This window comes from Triticum dicoccoides, chromosome 7B (genome assembly GCF_002162155.2).
Source record: "Triticum dicoccoides isolate Atlit2015 ecotype Zavitan chromosome 7B, WEW_v2.0, whole genome shotgun sequence".
Lineage (NCBI taxonomy): Eukaryota > Viridiplantae > Streptophyta > Magnoliopsida > Poales > Poaceae > Triticum > Triticum dicoccoides.
Genome location: NC_041393.1, coordinates 695,825,463 through 695,846,888, shown reverse-complemented (window position 1 = coordinate 695,846,888; position 21,426 = coordinate 695,825,463).

The window sequence follows — 21,426 nt, the reverse complement described above, 5'->3', positions numbered from 1 at the left end:
TGTTTTCAGGGATGCAATAGGTACAAATATATCATCATGTGATACTACATTTATCTGCATCAACTATGTTGATATCATCCAGACATTTTCTGCAAACATCCACTATGATGCAGAATGTGCAAAGCAATGGTTTATGGCACTTCAGATTGGATCCTGACCTTTCTCACAAAATTCTGGAAAATACCCCGCAGGACCGCGCAGGCATCATCTAGTACAAAAAAAATCGCACACAGCACGCCTCTCCAGCGCCGTTGCTCCAATGCTGCTGCGAAGTAGGAGAACCACCCCGTGGCCGGCGACGAGAGCTTCGTTGCAACAACCGGCGGCCGGCGACGACGGCTGGCTTCCATTGCAGCACCGGTGGACAGCGACAAGGACTTCATTGCAGCACCCGGCGACCGCCGACCAGGGCTTTATTGCAGCACTGGCGGCTTCGATTGCAGCAGTGGTGGATAGCGACGAGGACTTCATTACAGCACCCGGCGGCCGGCGAACGCTCCATTGCAGTGTTGGGAGGAGGCGCTGGCGAGCGCTCCATTGCAGCGCCGACGAGCGCTCATTGCAGTGTCGGGAGGAAGCGCCAGTGACCGTTCCATTGCAGCTCCGCCGCCCCGCGACTTGCAGCACTAGCAGCCCCCGACGAGGTTGCATCGTAGTGAGGCCGCCGGAGACGAGTTGCTGCGTTGAAACACCAGCCGCCGTCATGACGAGCGGTGCGTGGCGAGCTCGTGCTGCTGCTGCGAAAAATGGCAGCGGTGCGTGGCGAGCTCGCGTCGACCACCTAGGAACTCCGATGTGCACTATTTCGTCTGCGGAGCTTGCTGCATATTGGCCGGGAGAGGTAGCGCAGTGTTGTGCGATGGCGGCGGCTAGACCACATGCAGCGGTGGCCGGTGGGTGAGAAGAAAGACTAGGATGATGTTTGGACGAGGCTTCGCCGCCAAAGGATATAAGAGCATCTCCACTGTTGGCAAATTCTATCCTATCTCTCTCACCTCGCCCGGATCTCTCTGTGTTTCTCTGAAGAACAACAAGAACAGGAAGAACAGGGAGGTTTGTTGCTGCGTAAAACTTGCAGCTTTTCTGGTCTTCTTCCACTCCTTTTATTTCTGAACCAACAAGGAAAACGGGGTCGTGGCCCCTTGCATTGCGCCACCACCGACCGTGGTGCTCGTGCCATCCCACGAGCGATCAGGAGGGGGCGCAGGACTCGATCAAAACGCTAACAGAAACGAGCTAATCTCGCTGCCTGAAACTACCTGACGAAACTGACGAAACTGAAGAAAAAGCAAATCGACACTAGCCTAAACCTTCAGACTTGGGGTTTATCCAACAATCACCCCCTAAACCCTAGTCTGCCTACATTATTTTCTTCATCCCAATCTTTTCTCGCAGCTGAATGAATCTGATCCGTCCCAAAGGCTTCGTCAGGATGTCAGCCAGCTGTTCTTCAGTTCTGATGTAATCAACCTCCATCTTCCCTTCCTCCACGCACTCTCTGATGAAGTGGTAGCGCAAGTCGATGTGCTTGCTTCTGTCGTGCAGGATGGGGTTTTTGCAGAGTGCAATGGCGGACTTGTTGTCCACCAGGAGCGTGGGTACCTGCATCTTGTCGCCGGTGATCTCCGCAAGTAACCTGGACGCCCACACCCCCTGACAGGCGGCAGTGGTGGCCGCTATGAACTCCGCCTCGCAAGATGACAGAGCCACCACTTTCTGCTTCTGCGACAGCCATATGACGGGGCTTTCTCCGATGAAAAACAGCGCCCCGGACGTGCTCTTGCGGTCATCGATGTCGCCGGCCATGTCGCTGTCGCTGTAGCCGAAGAGACTGGCTCCTCTAGCTCCTCTCTGAGGGAAGTGGCAGCCTAGGCTGCGTGTTCCCGCGACATATCTGATGATGTGCTTCACCGCCGTCAGGTGTTCGACAGTAGGTGCCTCCATGAATCTGCTCACATATCCGACAGCATAGGTGATGTCTGGCCTTGTGTGTGTGAGGTAGCGCAGCGTCCCCACCAAGCTCCTGTACTATGTTGCGTCGGTCGGAGCCGCCATGCTGCCCTTGCTCAACTTCAGGCGCGCTTCCATGGGAGTTGGACTTGGGTTGCAGCCCGTCAGCCCAGCCCTCTCCACGATCTTGTCGGCGTACGCGCTCTGAGCGATGATCACCCTGCCAGTTTCCTGGCGTACCTCGATGCCAAGGTAGTAGGAGAGCAACCCGAGATCGCTCATCTTGAACGTGCCCTTCATCTCCATCTTGAAGCTGTCGATCTCCCGCGTGTCTGCTCCGGTGATCACTAGGTCGTCCACGTACACCCCCAGAAGAAGGAGCTCGTGGCCTGACCCACGTGAGTAGACGGCATGCTCGGAGTTGCAGCGACGGAAGCCCATGGCGACAAGAGTCGCGTCGAGCTTGGCGTTCCAAGCTCTCGGGGCCTGATGCAGGCCGTAGAGAGCCTTCCGCAGTCGAAGCACCTTGTGCTCCTGGCCAGCGGCGACGAATCCTGGTGGCTGCTGGACGTACACCACTTCCGCCAGGTCGCCGTTGAGGAACGCCGATTTTACGTCCATGTGATGGATCGCCCACCCCTCGTGCGCGGCAAGTGCGAGCAGAACACGCACTACTCCAGTCGAGCCACTGGAGCGAAAACCTCATCGAAGTCGATCCCCTGCCGCTGTGCGAAACCTTTCGCGACGAGCCGGGCCTTGTGCCTGACGATGTTCCCGACGGCGTCCCTCTTCACGCGGAAAACCCATTTGACGCCGATGGCGTGGTGGCCGGCGGGAAGGTCCGCCAGCTCCCACGTTCCATTTTCTTCGATGGACCCCATCTCCTCAAGCATCGCCCGCCGCCAGCTAGGATCACGCTCCACTTCTTTGAAGGTGTTCGGTTCTTCAGCAGAGGCGATCAGCAGCACCTCAGAATGCTGCTCTGGGCTTCCAGGCTCATCGAAGAGATCAGCGACGCGGCGGAAGCGGTGTGTACCGCGGGGGAGGTCGTGCGCATCGAGCACGGGGGGTCCCTGAGGGCGGAGAGACGAACTCCACGCCCACTGGAGTGGTGATCGCTGAAGGAGTGCTTTCTGCAGAGGAGGGCGCTTGACTGTTCTCGGCCGTCGAGGGCGTGCGCGCCGCCGTGTCTGCGGACCCGGCTACTGACTGGGCATCAGGCTCAGTTGGGGCTTGCGGCGTCGACGGCGTTTGCGGCTCCGGTCTCTCCTCGCCACCGTTGTGAGCAATCTGCACCTTGTAGACAGGGTACTGGAAAGTGAAGAACTCACTGTGCTCCGTCTGAGCTCCATGGGCGGTGTCCGCCCAGTTCCAACGAGCGGCCTCGTCGAAGACTGCATCCCTGGTGACATGGACACGCTTGGATGATGGGTTGTATGCTCGATAAGCTTTGCCTCCTTCCTCGTACCCAACAAACACCATTGGTGTGGACCGATCATCGAGCTTGCTCTGGTGCGGCTTCACTGTCTTCATGTGCACCACACAGCCGAACGTGCGGAGGAAGTGCACTGCTGGCCGCTCGCCGTGCCACGCCTCATATGGCGTCATGCCGATCACTGAGCGCGTCGGCGATCTGTTCAGAATGAACACGGCGGTGGTGACGGCCTCCCCCGAGAACTCCCCGGGCATGGCCGTGGCCTTCATCATGCTCCTAGCCATGGCCACCACGGTTTGGTTGCGCCACTCCACAACGCCGTTCTGCTGCGGCGAGTATGGCGCTGTGAGCTACCGCTGTATGCCGCACTCCGCATAGTAGTCGGTGAAGTCGACGGACGTGAACTCGCCGCCGCGGTCCGTCCGCAGGGCACGCAGCTTGCGCCCTGTCTCCCTCTCCACCCGCGCCTGAAATCGCGCGATCGCGCCGGCTGCCTCGTCCTTGGACCTGAGCACAGTCACCCACATGTACCTAGACATGTCGTCGACGAGGAGGAGGAAGTAGCGGCGCCCCCCAGCGGTTGCGGGCGTGATCGGTCCGCACAGATTGCCATGGACCAGCTCCAGAGCGTCCTGAGCTCTGAAGTTTGCCTCCACGGGAAAAGGGTTTCGCCTCTGCTTGCCGGCGAGGCACCCGTCGCACACTTGGTCGACATGGTCAATGGAGGGCATGCCTCGGACCAGCCCTTGCTGAGCTAGCTTGCGGAGAGCTTGGAAGTTGAGGTGCCCGAACCTGGCATGCCACTTCCATGCCTCGTCTGTGGCGCATCGTGCAGCCAGACAGACAGGGCGCGCGAGCTGGAGCGTGTACGGGTACAAGCAATTGCCTTCCCGCCGTACTCTTGCGATGATGCGCCGCTGCGGGTCGGAGAGGGTGAAGACGCCATGCTCGATCTCCGATTTGCACCCGACCTGATCCAGCTGCCCCACACTAGATGCGGGATGTAGTACACCCTGCTCAGCACGCGGTGCCCACCGGAGTGGTCGGTGAAGAGCACACTCTCGCGTCCCTTGATGTCGACAACTGATCCATCGCCAAACTTGACCGTGCCGGAAACGCGTCGGTCCAGCTCGCTGAAGGAGCCCTCCTCGCCGGACATGTGATTGCTGGCGCCCGTGTCCAGGAACCACATGCCAGTGTGCTCGTCCGTGGCCAGGCCGAGGTACGCTTCGACGCGCTCTTCATGCAGCTCGACGCGATCGCCGTTGTCGCCAATGTCCACGGACAGCTCGCACACCTGCGCCATGAGGAGGTGTGTCGGGTCGGCGTCGTCACCGCCATCCCCTTGCGCGAGGAGAGCCTTGGCGTCCTCATCCCTCTTCTTTCTGTGACAGTCGCGCTTCCAGTTGTTGGAAATATGCCCTAGAGGCAATAATAAAATGGTTATTATTATATTTCTTTGTTCATGATAATTGTCTATTGTTCATGCTATAATTGTATTATCCGGAAATCGTAATACAAGTGTGAATACATAGACCACAACAAGTCTCTAGTGAGCCTCTAGTTGACTAGCTCGTTGACCAACAGATAGTCATGGTTTCCTGACTATGGACATTGGATGTCATTGATAACGGGATCACATCATTAGGAGAATGATGTGATGGACGAGACCCAATCCTAAGCATAGCACAAAGATCGTGTAGTTCGTTTCGCTAGAGCTTTTCCAAATGTCAAGTATCATTTCCTTAGACCATGAGATTGTGCAACTCCCGGATACCGTAGGAGTGCTTTGGGTGTGCCAAACGTCACAACGTAACTGGGTGACTATAAAGGTGCACTACGGGTATCTCCGAAATTATCTCTTGGGTTGGCACGAGTCGAGACTGGGATTTGTCACTCCGTATGACGGAGAGGTATCTCTGGGCCCACTCGGTAATGCATCATAATAATGAGCTCAATGTGACCAAGTGTCTGGTCACGGGATCATGCATTATGGTACGAGTAAAGTGACTTGCTGGTAACCATATTGAACGAGGTATTGGGATACCGACGATCGAGTCTCGGGCAAGTAACGTAGCGATTGACAAAGGGAATTGTATACGGGATTGATTGAATCCTCGACATCGTGGTTCATCCGATGAGATCATCGAGGAGCATGTGGGAGCCAACATGGGTATCCAGATCCCGCTGTTGGTTATTGACCGGGGAGGCATCTCGGTCATGTCTGCATGTCTCCCGAACCCGTAGGGTCTACACACTTAAGGTTCGGTGACGCTAGGGTTGTAGAGATATGAATATGCAGTAACCCGAAAGTTGTTTGGAGTCCCGGATGAGATCCCGGACGTCACGAGGAGTTCCGGAATGGTCCGGAGGTGAAGAATTATATATAGGAAGTGCAGTTTCGGCCATCAGGAAAGTTTCGGGGGTCACCGGTATTGTACCGGGACCACCGGAAGGGTCCCGGGGGTCCACCGGGTGGGGCCACCTATCCCGGAGGGCCCCATGGGCTGAAGTGGGGAGGGGACCAGCCCCTGGCAGGCTGGTGTGTCCCCTCCCCCTTGCCCCCCCTGCGCCTAGGGTTGGAAACCCTAGGGTGGGCGGCGCCTCCACTTGCCTTGGGGGGCAAGGCACCCCCTTGGCCGCCGCCCCCCCTTGGAGATTCAATCTCCTAGGGCCGGCGCCCCCCTGGGGACCCTATATAAAGAGGGGGGAGGGAGGGCAGCCGCACCCTTGCACTTGGCGCCTCCCTTCCCCCTTGCTACACCTCTCCCTCCCGCAGACGCTTGGCGAAGCCCTGCCGGGATCCCTGCTGCATCCACCACCACGCCGTCATGCTGCTGGATCTTCATCAACCTCTCCTTCCCCCTTGCTGGATCAAGAAGGAGGAGACGTCTCGCTGACCGTACGTGTGTTGAACAATGAGGTACCATCCGTTCGGCGCTAGGATCTCCGGTGATTTGGATCACGACGAGTACGACTCCCTCAACCCCGTTCTCTTGAACGCTTCCGCTCGCGATCTACAAGGGTATGTAGATGCACTCCTCTCTCTCATTGCTGGATGAACTCCTAGATTGATCTTGGTGAACGTAGGAAATTTTTTATTTTATGCAACGTTCCCCAACAGTGGCATCATGAGCTAGGTCTATGCGTAGTTCTCTTTGCACGAGTAGAACACAATTTGTTGTGGGCGTAGATGTTGTCAACTTTCTTGCCACTACTAGTCTTATTTTGCTTCAGCGGTATTGTGGGATGAAGCGGCCCGGACCGACCTTACACGTACTCTTACATGAGACAGGTTCCACCGACTGACATGCACTAGTTGCGTAAGGTGGCTAGCGGGTGTCTGTCTCTCCCACTTTAGTTGGAGCGGATTCGATGAAAAGGGTCCTTATGAAGGGTAAATAGAAGTTGGCAAATCACGTTGTGGCTTTTACGTAGGTAAGAAAACGTTCTTGCTAGATCACCTATAGAAGCCACATAAAAAACTTGCAACAACAATTAGAGGACGTCTAACTTGTTTTTGCAGCAAGTGTTTTGTGATGTGATATGGCCAAAGGATGTGATGAATGATATATGTGATATATGAGATGATCATGTTCTTGTAATAGGAATCACGACTTGCATGTCGATGAGTATGACAACCGGCAGGAGCCATAGGAGTTGTCTTTATTTTGTATGACCTGCGTGTCATTGAAGAATGCCATGTAAATTACTTTACTTTATTGCTAAACGCGTTAGCCATAGAAGTAGAAGTAGTCGTTGGCGTGACAACTTCATGAAGACACGATGATGGAGATCATGGTGTCATGCCGGTGACGAAGATGATCATGGCGCCCCGAAGATGGAGATCAAATGAGCAATATGATATTGGCCATATCATGTCACTATTTGATTGCATGTGATGTTTATCATGTTTTACATCTTGTTTGCTTAGAACGACGGTAGCTTAAATAAGATGATCCCTTGAAATAATTTCAAGAAAACTGTTCCCCCTAACTGTGCACCATTGCAAAGGTTCATTGTTTCGAAGCACCACGTGATGATCGGGTGTGATAGATCCTAACGTTCGAATACAACGGGTGTAAGCCAGATTTACACACGCAATACACTTAGGTTGACTTGACGAGCCTAGCATGTACAGACATGGCCTCGGAACACGGAAGACCGAAAGGTCGAGCATGAGTCGTATAGAAGATACGATCAACATGAAGATGTTCACCGATGTTAACTAGTCCATCTCACGTGATGATCGGACATGGCCTAGTTGACTCGGATCATGTTTCACTTAGATGACTAGAGGGATGTCTGTCTAAGTGGGAGTTCATTAATAATTTGATTAGATGGACTTAATTATCATGAACTTAGTCTAAAACCTTTGCAAAATGTCTTGTAGATCAAATGGCCAACGCTCATGTCCACCTCAACTTCAACGCGTTCCTAGAGAAAACCAAACTGAAAGATGATGGCAGCAACTATACGGACTGGGTCCGGAACCTGAGGATCATCCTCTTAGCTGCCAAGAAAGATGATGTCCTAGGAGCCCCGCTAGGTGAAGCACCAATCCCAGAGAACCAAGACGTTATGAACGCTTGGCAGTCTTGTGTTGATGATTACTCCCTCGTTCAGTGCGGCATGCTTTACAGCTTAGAACCGGGGCTCCAAAAGCGTTTTGAGCAACACGGAGCATATGAAATGTTCGAAGAGCTGAAAATGGTTTTCCAAGCTCATGCCCGGGTCGAGAGATATGAAGTCTCCGACAAGTTCTTCAGCTATAAGATGCAGGAAAACAGTTTTGTTAGTGAGCACATACTCAAGATGTCTGGGTTGCACAACCGCTTGACTCAGCTGGGAGTTAATCTCCCGGATGACGCGGTCATTGACAGAATCCTCCAGTCACTCACACCAAGCTACATGAACTTTGTGATGAACTTCAATATGCAGGGGATGGAAAAGACCATTCCTGAGGTATATTCAATGCTGAAATCAGCAGAGGTAGAAATCAAAAAGGAACATCAAGTGTTGATGGTGAATAAAACCACTAAGTTCAAGAAAGGCAAGGGTAAGAAGAACTTCAAGAAGGACGGCAAGGGAGTTGCCGCGCTCGGTAAGCCAGTTGCCGGGAAGAAGTCAAACAATGGACCCAAGCCTGAAACTGAGTGCTTTTATTGCAAGGGAAGTGGTCACTGGAAGCGGAACTGCCCCAAGTACTTAGCGGACAAGAAGGCCGGCAAAACCAAAGGTATATGTGATATACATGTAATTGATGTGTACCTTACCAGTACTCGTAGTAGCTCTTGGGTATTTGATACCGGTGCGGTTGCTCATATTTGTAACTCAAAGCAGGAGCTGCGGAAACTGGCGAAGGACGAGGTGACGATGCGCGTCGGGAATGGTTCCAAGGTCGATGTGATCGCCGTCGACACGCTACCTCTACATTTACCTACGGGATTAGTTTTAAACCTCAATAACTGTTATTTAGTACCAGCTTTGAGCATGAACATTGTATCAGGATCTCGTTTAATTCGAGATGGCTACTCATTTAAATCCGAGAATAATGGTTGTTCTATTTATATGAGTGATATGTTTTATGGTCATGCCCCGCTGGTGAATGGTTTATTCTTAATGAATCTCGAGCGTAATGTTACACATATTCATAGTGTGAATACCAAAAGATGTAAAGTTGATAACGATAGTCCCACATACTTGTGGCACTGCCGCCTTGGTCACATTGGTGTCAAGCGCATGAAGAAGCTCCATGCTGATGGACTTTTAGAGTCTCTAGATTATGAATCGTTTGACACATGCGAACCATGCCTCATGGGCAAAATGACCAAGCCTCCATTCTCCGGAACAATGGAGCGAGCAACCAACTTATTGGAAATCATACATACTGATGTGTGCGGTCCAATGAGCGTTGAGGCTCGCGGAGGATATCGTTATGTTCTCACTCTCACTGATGACTTAAGTAGATATGGGTATGTCTATTTGATGAAACACAAGTCTGAGACCTTTGAAAAGTTCAAGGAATTTCAGAATGAGGTAGAGAATCAACGTGACCGAAAGATAAAGTTCTTACGATCAGATCGTGGGGGAGAATATTTAAGTCACGAATTTGGTACGCACTTAAGGAAATGTGGAATCGTTTCACAACTCACGCCGCCTGGAACACCTCAGTGAAATGGTGTGTCCGAACGTCGTAATCGCACTCTATTGGATATGGTGCTATCTATGATGTCACTTACCGATTTACCGCTATCATTTTGGGGGTACGCTCTAGAGACAGCTACATTCACTTTAAATAGGGCACAGTCTAAATCCGTTGAGACGACACCGTATGAATTATGGTTTGGGAAGAAACCTAAGCTGTCATTTCTAAAAGTTTGGGGATGCGATGCTTATGTCAAGAAACTTCAACCTGAGAAGCTCGAACCCAAGTCGGAAAAATGCGTCTTCATAGGATACCCTAAGGAAACCATTGGGTATACCTTCTACTTAAGATTCGAGGGCCAGATCTTTGTTGCCAAGAATGGGTCCTTTCTGGAGAAAGAGTTTCTCTCGAAAGAATTAAGTGGGAGGAAAGTAGAGCTTGATGAAGTACTACCTCTTGAAACGGTGAGTAGCGCAACTCAGGAAGATGTTCCTGTGGTACCTGCACCGACAAGAGAGGAGGTTAATGATGATGATCAAGATACTTCGGATCAAGCTCCTACTGAACTTCGAAGGTCCACAAGGACACGTTCCGCACCAGAGTGGTACGGCAACCCTGTCTTGGAAATCATGTTGTTAGACAATAGTGAACCTTCAAACTATGAAGAAGTGATGGCGGGCCCAGATTCCAACAAATGGCTTGAAGCCATGCAATCCGAGATAGGATCCATGTATGAAAACGAAGTGTGGACTTTGACAGACTTGCCCGATGATCGCGAGCAATAGAAAACAAATGGATCTTTAAGAAGAAGATGGACGCAGATGGTAATGTTACCATATATAAAGCTCGACTTGTCGCTAAGGGTTATCGACAAGTTCAAGGGATTGACTACAATGAGACATTCTCTCCAGTAGCGAAGCTGAAGTCCGTCCGAATAATGTTAGCAATTGCCGCATACTATGATTATGAGATATGGCAAATGGACGTCAAAACGGCATTCCTTAACGGTCACCTTAAGGAAGAACTATATATGATGCAGCCGGAAGGTTTTGTCGACCCTAAGAATGCTAACAAGGTATGCAAGCTCCAGCGCTCCATCTATGGGCTGGTGCAAGCATCTCGGAGTTGGAACATTCGCTTTAATGAGATGATTAAAGTGTTTGGGTTTATGCAGACTTATGGAGAAGCCTGCGTTTACAAGAAAGTGAGTGGGAGCTCTGTAGCATTTCTCATATTATATGTGGATGACATACTTTTGATGGGAAATGATATAGAACTTTTGGACAACATAAAGGCCTACTTGAATAAGTGTTTTTCAATGAAGGACCTTGGAGAAGCTACTTACATATTAGGCATCAAGATCTATAGAGATAGATCAAGACGCCTCATAGGTCTTTCACAAAGCACATACCTTGATAAGATATTGAAGAAGTTCAATATGGATCAGTCCAAGAAGGGGTTCTTGCCTGTGTTACAAGGTGTGAAATTGAGCTCGGCTCAATGCAGAAAAGATGAGTGTCGTCCCCTATGCCTCAGCCATAGGGTCTATCATGTATGCCATGACCTGTACCAGACCTGATATAAACCTTGCCGTAAGTTTGGTAGGAAGGTACCAAAGTAATCCCGGCATGGAACACTGGACAGCGGTCAAGAACATCCTTAAGTACCTGAAAAGGACTAAGGATATGTTTCTCGTATATAGAGGTGACGAAGAGCTCGTCGTAAAGGGTTACGTCGACACTAGCTTCGACACAGATCTGGATGACTCTAAGTCACAAACCGGATACGTGTATATTTTGAATGGTGGGGCAATAAGCTGGTGCAGTTGCAAGCGGAGCGTCGTGGCGGGATATACATGTGAAGCGGAGTACATGGCAGCCTCGAAGGTGAAGGAAATATGCCCTAGAGGCAAAAAAAAGTTATTATTTATTTCCTTATTTCATGATAAATGTTTATTATTCATGCTAGAATTGTATTAACCGGAAACATAATACATGTGTGAATACATAGACAAACATAGTGTCACTAGTATGCCTCTACTTGACTAGCTCGTGAATCAAAGATGGTTAAGTTTCCTAGCCATAGACATGAGTTGTCATTTGATTAACGGGATCACATCATTAGGAGAATGATGTGATTGACATGACCCATTCCGTTAGCCTAGCACTTGATCATTTAGTATGTTGCTATTGCTTTCTTCATGACTTATACATGTTCCTGTAACTATGAGATTATGCAACTCCCGTTTGCTGGAGGAACACTTTGGGTGCTACCAAATGTCACAACGTAACTGGGTGATTATAAAGGAGTACTACAGGTGTCTCCAAAGGTACATGTTGGGTTGGCGTATTTCGAGATTAGGTTTTGTCACTCCGATTGTCGGAGAGGTATCTCTGGGCCCTCTCAGTAATGCACATCACTATAAGCCTTGCAAGCAATGTAGCTAATGAGTTAGTTACGGAATGATGCATTACGTAACGAGTAAAGAGACTTGCCGGTAATGAGATTGAACTAGGTATTGGATACCGATGATCGAATCTCGGGCAAGTAACATACCGATGACAAAGGGAACAAAGTATATTGTTATGTGGTTTGACCGATAAAGATCTTCGTAGAATATGTAGGAGCGAATATGGGCATCCAGGTTCCGCTATTTGTTATTGACCACGAATAGTTCTAGGTCATGTCTACATAGTCTCGAACCCGTAGGTCCGCACGCTTAAGGTTTCGATGACAGTTATATTATGAGTTTATGAGTTTTGATGTACCGAAGGAGTTCGGAGTCCCGGATGAGATCAGGGACATGACGAGGAGTCTTGAAATGGTCGAGACGTAAAGATCGATATATTGGACGCCTATATTCGGAGTTCGGAAAGGTTCCGAGTGATTCGGGTATTTTTCGGAGTACCGGAGAGTTACGGGAATTCGCCGGGGAGTATATGGGCCTTATTGGGCCATACGGGAATAGAGGAGAGAGGCCAAAAGGAAGGAGGCCTGCGCCCCCCCTCTGGTCCGAATTGGACAAAGGGGCCGGCCCCCTTTTCCTTCTCCGTCTCCTCCTCTTTTCTTCTCCAACAAGGAAAGGAGGAGTCCGACTCCCGGTGGGAGTAGGACTCCCCCCTTGGTGCGTCTCCTCCATAGGCCGGCCGCCTCCCCCCTTGCTCCTATATATATGGGGGTAGGGGGGCACCCCAAAGACACAACAACAATTGATCCTTGAGATCTATTAGCCGTGTGCGGTGCCCCCCTCCACCATAGTCCTCCTCGATAATATTGTAGCGGTGCTTAGGCGAAGCCCTGCGATGGTAGAACATCAAGATCGTCACCACGCCGTCGTGCTGACGGAACTCTCCCTCGACACTCGGCTGGATCGGAGTTCGAGGGACGTCATCGAGCTGAACGTGTGCTAGAACTCGGAGGTGCCGTAGTTTCAGTGCTTGATCAGTCGGGCCGTGAAGACGTATGACTACATCAACCGTGTTGTTCTAACGCTTCCGCTTTCGGTCTACAAGGGTATGTAGATTACACTCTCCCCTCTCGTTTCTATGCATCACCATGATCTTGCGTGTGCGTAGGAAATTTTTTGAAATTACTACGTTCCCCGACAGTGGCATCAGAGCCTAGGTTTTATGCGTAGATGTTATATGCACGAGTAGAACACAAGTGAGTTGTGGGCGATACAAGTCATACTGCTTACCAGCATGTCATACTTTGGTTCGGCGGTATTGTTGGATGAAACGGCCCGGACCAACATTATGCGCACGCTTACGCGAGACTGGTTTTATCGCCGTGCTTTGCACACAGGTGACTAGCGGGTGTCAGTTTCTCCAACTTTAGTTGAACCGAGTGTGGCTACGCCCGGTCCTTGAGAAGGTCAAAACAGTACCAACTTGATGAACTATCGTTGTGGTTTTGATACGTAGGTAAGAACGGTTCTTGCTCAGCCCGTAGCAGCCACGTAAAACTTGCAACAACAAAGTAGAGGACGTCTAACTTGTTTTTGCATGGCATGTTGTGATGTGATATGGTCAAGACGTGATGAGATATAAGTTGTTGTATGAGATGATCATGTTTTGTTGAAGTTATCGGCAACTGGCAGAAGCTCTATGGTTGTCTCTTTGTTGCATAAGATGCAAGTGCCAAATAATTGCTTTACTTTATCGCTATGCGATAGCAATAGTTGCAAGAGCAATAGTTGGCGAGACGACCATGTGACAACACATTGATATAGATCAAGATGATGAAGATCATGGTGTCGTGCCGGTGACGATAGAGATCATGACAGTACTTTGGAGATGGAGATCAAAGGCGCAAGATGATCATGGCCATATCATGTCACATATTTTGATTGCATATGATGTTTATCTGTTATACATCTTATTCTGTTTTGTTTGACGGTAGCATTATAAGATGATCTCTCACTAATTATCAAGAAGTGTTCTCCCCGAGTATGCACCGTTGCGAAAGTTCTTCGTGCTGAGACACCACGTGATGATCGGGTGTGATAGGCTCTACGTTCAAATACAACGGGTGCAAAACAGTTGCGCACGCGGAATACTCAGGTTAAACTTCACGAGCCTAGCATATAACAGATATGGCCTCGGAACACGGAGACCGAAAGGTCGAGCGTGAATCATATAGTAGATATGATCAACATATTGATGTTCACCGTTGAAACTACTCCATCTCACGTGACGATCGGACATGGTGTAGTTGATATGGATCACGTAATCACTTAGAGGATTAGAGGGATGTCTATCTAAGTGGGAGTTCTTAAGTAATATGATTAATTGAACTTAAATTTATCATGAACTTAGTCCTGGTAGTATTTTGCAAATTATGTTGTAGATCAATAGCTTGCGTTGTTGCTTTCATATGTTTATTTTGATATGTTCCTAGAGAAAATTGTGTTGAAAGATGTTAGTAGCAATGATGCGGATTGGATCCGTGATCTGAGGTTTATCCTCATTGCTGCACAGAAGAATTATGTCCTTAATGCACCGCTAGGTGACAGACCTATCGCAGGAGCAGATGCAGACGTTATGAACGTTTGGCTAGCTCAATATGATGACTACTTGATAGTTTAGTGCACCATGCTTAAACGGCTTAGAATCGGGACTTCAAAGATGTTTTGAACGTCATGGACCATATGAGATGTTCCAGGAATTGAAGTTAATATTTCAAGCAAATACCCGAGTTGAGAGATATGAAGTCTCCAACAAGTTCTATAGCTAAAAGATGGAGGAGAATTGCTCAACTAGTGGGCATGTGCTCAGATTGTCTGGGTACTTCAATCGCTTGAATCAAGTGGGAGTTAATCTTCCATATAAGATAGTGATTGGCAGAGTTCTCTAGTCACCAACACCAAGTTAGTGGAACTTCGTGATGAACTATAATGCAAGGGATGACGAAAACGATTCCCAAGCTCTTCGTGATGTTGAAAAATCAACGAAGGTAGAAATCAAGAAAGAGCATCAAGTGTTGATGATTGACAAGACCACTAGTTTCAAGAAAAGGGCAAAGGGAAAGAAAGGGAAACTTCAAGTAGAATGGCAAATAAGTTGTCACTCCCGCGAAGAAGACCAAAGCTGGACCAAAGCCTGAAACTGAGTGCTTACACTGCAAAGAAAATGGTCACTGGAAGCGGAAATGCCCTAAATATTTGGTGGATAAGAAGGATGGCAAAGTGAATAAGGGTATATTTGATATACATGTGTTTGATGTGTGCCTTACTAGTGTTTATAGTAATCCCTGAGTATTTAATACTTGTTCGGTTGCTAAGATTAGTAACTCGAAACAGGAGTTACATAATAAACGGAGACTAGTTGAGGGGAAGTGACGATGAGTGTTGAAAATAGTTCCAAGATTGATATGATCATCATCACACACTCCCTATATTTTCGAGATTAGTGTTAAACCTAAATAAATGTTATTTAGCGTTTGCGTTGAGCATGAATATGATTTGATCATGTTTATTGCGATACAGTTATTCATTTGAAGTTAAAGAATAATTGTTATTCTGTTTACATGAATAAGACCTTCGATGGTTATACACCCAATGAAAATAGTTTCTTGGATCTCGATCGTAGTGTACACATATTCATAATATTGATGCCAAAAGATGCAAAGTTAATAATGATAGTGCAACTTATTTGTGGCACTGCCGTTTGGGTCATATCGGTGTAAAGCGCATGAAGAAACTCCATAAAGATGGATTTTCAGAATCACTTGGTTATGAATCATTTGATGCTTGCGAACCGTGCCTTTTGGGCAAGATGACTAAAACTCCGTTCTCCGGAACAATGGAACAAGCTACTGACTTATTGGAAATAATACATACCGATGTATGCAATCCAATGAGTGTTGATGCTCGTGGCAAGTATCATTATTTTCTGACCTTCACAAGATGATTTGAGCAGATATGGGTATATCTACTTGATGAAACATAAGTCTGAAATAGTTGAAAGGTTCAAAGAATTTCAGAGTGAAGTGGAAAAATCATCGTAATAAGAAAATAAAGTTTCTGCGATCTGATCGCGGAGACAAATATTTGAGTTACGAGTTTGGTCTTAAATTAAAACAATGTGGAATAGGTTCACAGCTCACGCCACCTGGAACACCACAACGTTATGGTGTGTCCGAACGTCGTAACCGCACTTTATTGGATATGGTGCGATCTATGATGTCTCTTACTGATTTACCACTATTGTTTTGGGGTTATGCATTAGAGACAGCTGCATTCACGTTAAAAGGGCACCATCTAAATCCGTTGAGACGACAGCATATGAACTGTGGTTTGGCAAGAAACCAAAGTTGTTGTTTCTTAAAGTTTGGGGCTGCAATGCTTATGTGAAGAAACTTCAACCAGATAAGCTCGAACCCAAATCGGAGAAATGTGTCTTCATAGGATACCCAAAAGAGACTGTTGGGTACACCTTCTATCACAGATCTGAGGGCAAGATTTTCGTTGCAAAATTCGGATCCTTTCTAGAGAAGGAGTTTCTCTCGAAAGAAGTGAGTGGGAGGAAAGTAGAACTTGATGAGGTAACTGTACCTGCTCCCTTATTGGAAAGTAGTTCATCACAAGAACCGGTTCCTGTGACAACTACACCAATTAGTGAGGAAGCTAATGATATTGATCATGAAACTTCAGATCAAGTTTCTACTGAACCTCGTAGGTCTACCAGAGTAAGATCCGCACCAGAGTGGTACGGTAATCCTATTCTGGAAGTCATGTTGCTTGACCATGACGAACCTACGAACTATGAGGAAGCGATGATGAGCCCAGATTCCGCAAAATGGCTAGAGGCCATGAAATCTGAGATGGGATCCATGTATGAGAACAAAGTATGGACTTTGGTTGACTTGCCCGATGATCGGCAAGCCATTGAGAATAAATGGATCTTTAAGAAGAAGACTGACGCTGATGGTAATGTAACTGTCTACAAAGCTAGACTTGTCGAAAAAAGGTTTTTGACAAAGTTCAAGGTGTTGAATACAATGAGATTTTCTCACTCGTATCGATGCTTAAAAGTTTGTCCGAATCATGTTAGCAATTGCCACATTTTATGAAATTTGGCAAATGGATGTCAAAACTACATTCCTTAATGGATTTATTAAAGAAGAGTTGTATATGATACAACCAGAAGGTTATGTCAATCCTAAAGGTGCTAACAAAATGTGCAAGCTCCAGCGATCCATCTATGGACTGGTGCAAGCATCTCAGAGTTGGAATATATGCTTTGATAAGTTGATCAAAGCATATAGTATTAAACAGACTTGCGGTGAAGCCTATATTTACAAGAAAGTGAGTGGGAGATCTGTAGCATTTCTGATACTATATGTAGATGACATATTGTTGATCGTAAATGATATAGAATTTCTGGATAGCATAAAGGGATACTTGAATAAAAGTTTTTTAATGCAAGACCTCAGTGAAGCTGCTTACACATTGAGCATCAATATCTATATAGATAGATCAAGACGCTTGATAAGATTTTTTCAATGTGTACATACCTTGATAAATTTTTGAAATAGTTCAAAATGGAACAGTCAAAGAAGGAGTTCTTGCCTGTGATGCAAAGGTGTGAATTTGAGTAAGACTCAAGACCCGACCATGGTAGAAAATAGAAAGAGAATGAAAAGTCATTCCCTATGCCTCAGTCATAGGTTCTATAAAGTATGCTATGCTGTGAACCAGACCTATTGTATACCTTGCTCTGAGTTTGACAAAGGAATACAATTTTGATCTAAGAGTAGATCACTGGACAGCGGTCAAGAATATCCTTAGTGAGGACTAAGGAAATATTTCTCGATTATGGAGGTGATAAAAGAGCCCGTCGTAAATAGTTACATCGGTGCAAGCTTTCACACCGATCCAGATGACTCTAAGTCTCAATCTGGATACATACTGAAAGTGGGAGCAATTAGCTAGAGTAGCTCCGTGCAGAGCATTGTAGACTAGAATATTTGCAAAATACATGCGGCTCTGAATGTGACAGAACCGTTGACTAAGCTTCTATCACGAGCAAAACATGATCATACCTTTGTACTCTTCGGGTATTTTTCGGAGTACCGGAGAGTTACGGGAATTCGCCGGGGAGTATATGGGCCTTATTGGGCCATACGGGAATAGAGGAGAGAGGCCAAAAGGAAGGAGGCCTGCGCCCCCCCTCTGGTCTGAATTGGACAAAGGGGCCGGCCCCCTTTTCCTTGTCCCTCTCCTCCTCTTTTCTTCTCCAACAAGGAAAGGAGGAGTCCTACTCCCGGTGGGAGTAGGACTCCCCCCTTGGTGCGCCTCCTCCATAGGACGGCCGCCTCCCCCCTTGCTCCTATATATATGGGGGCAGGGGGGCACCCCAAAGACACAACAACAATTGATCCTTGAGATCTATTAGCTATGTGCGGTGCCCCCTCCACCATAGTCCTCCTCGATAATATTGTAACAGTGCTTAGGCGAAGCCCTGCGACGGTAGAACATCAAGATCGCCACCACGTCGTCGTGCTGACGGAACTCTCCCTCGACACTCGGCTGGATCGGAGTTCGAGGGACATCATCGAGCTGAACGTGTGCTAGAACTCGGAGCTGCCGTAGTTTCGGTGCTTGATCGGTCGGGCCGTGAAGACGTACGACTACATCAACTGTGTTGTTCTAAGCTTCCGCTTTCGGTCTACAAGGGTATGTAGATTACACTCTCCCCTCTCGTTGCTATGCATCACCATGATCTTGCGTGTGCGTAGGAATTTTTTTGAAATTACTACGTTCCCCAACAGGAGGCAGCGCATGAAGCAATCTGGGTGAAGGAGTTCATCACCGACCTAGGAGTCATACCCAATGCGTCGGGGCCGATCACACTCTTCTGTGACAACACTGGAGCTATTGCACTTGCCAAGGAGCCCAGGTTTCAGAAGAAGACCAGGCACATCAAGCGTCCTTCAACTCCATCCGTGAAAATGTTCAAGATGGAGACATAGATATTTGTAAAGTACATACGGACCTGAATGTAGCAGATCCGTTGAATAAACCTCTCCCTAGAGCAAAACATGATCAACACCAGGACGCAATGGGTGTTCGATACATAACAATGTAACTAGATTATTGACTCTAGTGCAAGTGGGAGACTGTTGGAAATATGCCCTAGAGGCAATAATAAAATGGTTATTATTATATTTCTTTGTTCATGATAATTGTCTATTGTTCATGCTATAATTGTATTATCCGGAAATCGTAATAAATGTGTGAATACATAGACCACAACAAGTCCCTAGTGAGCCTCTAGTTGACTAGCTCGTTGATCAACAGATAGTCATGGTTTCCTGGCTATGGACATTGGATGTCATTGATAACGGGATCACATCATTAGGAGAATGATGTGATGGACAAGACCCAATCCTAAGCATAGCACAAAGATCGTGTAATTCATTTCGCTAGAGCTTTTCCAAATGTCAAATATCATTTCCTTAGACCATGAGATTGTGCAACTTCCGGATACCGTAGGAGTGCTTTGGGTGTGCCAAATGTCACAACGTAACTGGGTGACTATAAAGGTGCACTACGGGTATCTCCGAAATTATCTCTTGGGTTGGCACGAGTCGAGACTGGGATTTGTCACTCCGTATGACGGAGAGGTATCTCTGGGCCCACTCGGTAATGCATCATCATAATGAGCTCAATGTGACCAAGTGTCTGGTCACGGGATCATGCATTACGGTACGAGTAAAGTGACTTGCTGGTAACGAGATTGAACGAGGTATTGGGATACCGACGATCGAGTCTCGGGCAAGTAACGTAGCGATTGACAAAGGGAATTGTATACAGGATTGATTGAATCCTCGACATCGTGGTTCATCCGATGAGATCATCGAGGAGCATGTGGGAGACAACATGGGTATCCAGATCCCACTGTTGGTTATTGACCGGAGAGGCGTCTCGGTCATGTCTGCATGTCTCCCGAACCCGTAGGGTCTACACACTTAAGGTTCGGTGACGCTAGGGTTGTAGAGATATGAATATGCAGTAACCCGAAAGTTGTTCGGAGTCCCGGATGAGATCCCGGACGTCACGAGGAGTTCCGGAATGGTCCAGAGGTGAAGAATTATATATAGGAAGTGCAGTTTCGGCCATCGGGAAAGTTTCGGGGGTCACCGGTATTGTACCGGGACCACCGGAAGGGTCCCGGGGGTCCACCGGGTGGGGCCACCTATCCCGGAGGGCCCCGTGGGCTGAAGTGGGGAGGGGACCAGCCCCTGGTGGGCTGGTGCGTCCCCCCCCCCCTTGCCCCCCTGCGCCTAGGGTTGGAAACCCTAGGGTGGGGGGCGCCTCCACTTGCCTTGGGGGGCAAGGCACCCCCTTGGCCGCCCCCCCTGGGGACTCTATATAAAGAGGGGGGAGGGAGGGCAGCCGCACCCTTGCACTTGGCGCCTCCCTTCCCCCTTGCTACACCTCTCCCTCCCGCAGACGCTTGGCGAAGCCCTGGCGGGATCCCTGCTGCATCCACCACCACGCCGTCGTGCTGCTGGATCTTCATCAACCTCTCCTTCCCCCTTGCTGGATCAAGAAGGAGGAGACGTCTCGCTGACCGTACGTGTGTTGAACACGGAGGTGCTCTCCATTCGGCGCTAGGATCTCCGGTGATTTGGATCACGACGAGTACGACTCCCTCAACCCCGTTCTCTTGAACGCTTCCGCTCGCGATCTACAAGGGTATGTAGATGCACTCCTCTCTCTTGTTGCTGGATGAAATCCTAGATTGATCTTGGTGAACATAGGAATTTTTTATTTTATGCAACGTTCCCCAATACCAGTGCCCCGGGATGTTGCAGTAGTGGCACCGGTCGCGATCGTCGCCATTGCCAGCATTGTCCTTTCTGGAGCTGGCGCCCTGGCCGCGCCCGCCGCCGCCGTGACCGTAGCCACGACCTCTCTGGCGTCGGCCCTGCGATGAGCCGTACCCAGAGCCGTCGGCGTTCTGATCGCCGGTCTTGAGGCGGGTGTTCCACTGCTCCTCTATCATGAGAAGCCGCCCCATCCTGTCTGTGGCCCGCTGCAGCTCGTGGCGCTCCTCCGCCGCCTTGAGCCTTCCGGTGAGTTCCTCGACGGAGAGTGTGTCGAGATCTACCAGAGTCTCGGTCGACAGAGCGGGCACTACCGATAGGAATTTACGCACAATTATTTTCTCAGGGATTGTCTCACCTAGTTGCGCCATTTGTGCCGCCATCGTCGTGAGGTGCATGGCGAACTCGTCGACGGATTCACCATCGGCGAACTTGATGTCGCCGTACTGCCTGGCCAGGGTCGCGAGCTTTGCCTCCAGCACCCGCGCCACTCCGAACCGCATCGTCTTCAGGGACTCCCAGGCCTCCTTTGTCGTGGCCTTGGCTGCTAGGGTAGGCC